This window comes from Myotis davidii, unplaced genomic scaffold, assembly GCF_000327345.1.
Source record: "Myotis davidii unplaced genomic scaffold, ASM32734v1 scaffold1523, whole genome shotgun sequence".
NCBI lineage: Eukaryota > Metazoa > Chordata > Mammalia > Chiroptera > Vespertilionidae > Myotis > Myotis davidii.
In genome coordinates, this window is record NW_006294110.1 from 365,383 (window position 1) to 369,072 (window position 3,690).

The window sequence follows — 3,690 nt, forward strand, 5'->3', positions numbered from 1 at the left end:
CTAAGATTTGGAAACAGCCCAAGTGCCCATCAGCAGATGAATGGATTAGAAAACTGTGGTACATCTACACAATGGAATACTATGCTGCTGTAAAAAGGAAGGAACTCCTATCATTTGCAACATGGATGGAACTGGAGAGCATTATGCTAAGTGAAATAAGTCAGTTAGAGAAATATAAATATCACAGGCTCTCAATCATTTGTGGATTGTAATGAACAACATAAACCGAACAAAAACAGATGTAGAGACAGAGACGCATCAATCAGATGCTGAAATCTCAGAGGGAAGATAGGGGATCGTGGGGGTGAGAGGGAGAGCTCAACCAAAGGACTTGTATGCATGCATATAAGCATAAGCGATGGATATGGAGAACAGGGGGTGAGGGTGAGGGCAGAATTGGGGGGATGAGGGGACATTGGGGGGATAAGGACACATTTGTAATATCTTAATCAATAAAGGGGAAAAAAAGAGGGAACATTTCTCAGGGATCAAAAAAACAAAAAACAAACAAACTCAAAATGGATTAAGGAGTTAAATGTTAGACTTGAAACCATAAAAATCCTAGAAGAAAACATAGGCAGTAAAATCCTGGACATTTCATTAGCCATATTTTTTTTCTGGTATATCTCCTTGGGCAAAGGAAACAAAAGTAAAAATAAACAAATGGGAGTACTTTTATTCTTAATGTCACTAGACTTGCCAAGTTTGCAGTCTCAGACTAGTTTTACAAAAATTTTCCTCACTTGCATTTGCCTTATGCCGTACCAGTCAAATAAAATAAACCTCCATCTCTGCTAACACAGCTCTAGTCATTAGGTTTAGGTCTGTTTTACAAAGCAGAGTTCAACCTCTGAAAGTGTTTCACTACCACATCATGTAGTAATAAATGTGCAATAATGCGTGACATTTAGAAAGCTAATATGTAGATCTGTAAAATTCAGATTTATAAGGAGAAAAGGTAGATTTTTAATTATAACAGCCTAATTAAATTCAAGACTTATATTCCACAACACAGAAAGAAATATTGCTTCCTTATAAAGAGTTGATTTGGAAACCATAAACAAGTATAAATTATTACAATGTTCTTTAAATGGGAATTTTGAGTCTCTAAGAGAGAATGCCATCTCTAATGTTTCCTAAGTACAGAATTTTTTTACTGATTTTCCATCAAATGTTTTCATTAGGGTCAAGAGAAGTTTAGATTTTTAGCCTGGCCTTTTCTAAAAAGTGATGGGGAAAAAGTGTTTAATGCAAGACTACTAAAATTTTTCTAAAAGACTTTTTTCCACCAGTGTCTACAAAGGTATTATATTTGGGGGCTGGAGCATGGGAAAAGGAAGTGGGAAGAGTGGAGAAAACTAATGAAACAAATAGACTGAATCTGTGCTTAGCCCACCTCCTGGTTTCAGGTCGAGGTGAGAGTTCCAACAGAGTCCCCAAACACACAATGTCTGTCAATCCTTAATACGCCATATGTGTCCAAGAGAAGAGAAAAAAAAAGATAAATATTTATGAAAAAGTAGAAAAATGTATAACTGGTCATTTTCCCTCAAAGTAATGATTCTAATAAAGACAACAAATAAAGGTAGTTTTTTTTTGTTTTGTTTTGTTTTATTTATTTATTTATTTATTTATTGCCACTCCTCTCTTGGAGGCCACCAAAGCAATGGAAAATGGATTAAAATTAATTAAAAATTTATTAATCTTCAATAAATCAAGTGAAATGACTATGTTTTTAGTGTATGGCGTGGGACACACACCTGCCAAATAGTGAAGGATAATGAAAAACAATGTGTGCTACATCAGACTGAAAGCCTGATACAGTTCTCTCCCAAAATGAGTGTCATGGCCCCATAAGGCATATCCAAATTCTGTCACTGAAAAACAAGTGATAAAGCATGGCCAGGACATGAAGACAAAAAGAGTCACAAGTTGTCACTGCAGAACATGGAGCGGAGCTGAAGGAGTAACCATGCTTACACACCATGTTTATACTCCTCAGCTGGGGAAGATGGTAGAGAAGAAGGAGGGGGGAGTGCAGCTGGAGTGAGAGAACACGAGGAGACCATGCAACTTAGATAACTTTTGTTGTGGGGACACCAATTCTTCAATCGGGAGCTGGACTCTCAGCATGGAGGGAGTAAAATATTTGATGAGAGGGTGTTCACAACTACACATCTAACAAAAGAGGACATTTACAATTTTTATAATGCATTAGAAGATTTTGTTTTAGAAGTAACTGTTCCACAGGAGAACAGGCTGACTTGTGAGTGGCCCAAGGCTGTGAGAATATCGTTCTGACAGAAGCCAGTTTAGAGTAATAGGGAAGAATAAGAATTGAAAAGGGTGGCCAGCTCCTCCTGGCTTTCCCACATCTGTCCAGGTTTTAGCACTAAGAGTCCTGCATCCTGAGAAACCCTCAGTCCTGAGCCAATGAGAATGGCTGGCCAGCTGAAGCAGTCACCCCTACTCTAAGGTCCTCAGCAAAGGGGATCCTAAAGGTAATATTCTGATTTTAGTTTGGAAATTGCATTAACACAGAGGAATTAATCAAGAGAATATGGCTTATGAAGAAATGGGACTCAAGTCCTAAAACATCAAGGTTGCAGATCTGTCACCACTCTGAGCCCTTGAATTTACGCACTGGTAGGTTGTTAGGACCCTGAGAAGCTTCATGCTTGTAGTAAAATGATTTGTTGATTTCTAAGCAGCTTTTTAAATATAATCCTGCTGCTAAAAAGAGTAACAATGACATAAGGAACCAGAGAGGCTGTGGTTGTCAGACCAGATTCCAAAAAGACGGCTGGCGTGTTCCTATGTGATGGCAAAGGAAATTCTGGCTATGAAAGCAGTGAGTTTTGTTAAAATGTCCCAAACTATTTTGCCTTGTGTGACTAATTTTATTATTCCATTAGCCGCCTTTCTAGCATTCTCCTCTGGGGAAGTATTAGTCACCATAGGGATCAGCTCATGTGACTGACAGCCCTTGCTGGCGTCCATGCACTATCAAGGGGTCAGCCAAAGTTGAGAGCCACAGATCTGTAATAGCACCAATTAAGCCCACGTCAGCACTTGACAATCCAAGAAGAAAGGACTGTTCCGAGGGTCCTAGGTTGAGGATCAGCAGTGGTGGTGAGAAAGGGCTTGAGAAATTCCTAAGGGGTTAATAAGGGCACTGAATTTGGCCTAGAATTATGTCAAAAGGCACAGTGAACCATGAACTCGATGGGACTTGGAGAACCACCAAGATAGTCACATATTTTCACTGTGGGTCACAACTCTCAGAGGAACACTTAGCTTTGTGTGAGGGAAAAAAGGCAGATACATACTCAGAAACTAAAGTTGGGAGCTATTGTGTCCTACATATTACAATATGCAGTAGTCATAAATCCTCATTAAATATCATCAACACTGAAATAATCATCGCAACTCAATGTGCCAGATTTCCTGGCTTCAGTGTGATTCAGTAAATGCCTCAGGATTAGGGCAGCCAAAGAATCACTTAACTGCTGAAATATCAACAAGCCTGACCTTGAAGTAAGCCATTCACTTCAGCCACAGGATAAAAGGAAGTTTATGGGGGAATATTGACCAAATGATCACCATATGAGGAGCTGGAAAGCAAGAAACAGAAGTATCACTATCCGTGTGTGTGTGTGTGTGTGCGTGTGTGCATGTATATGCACAGGG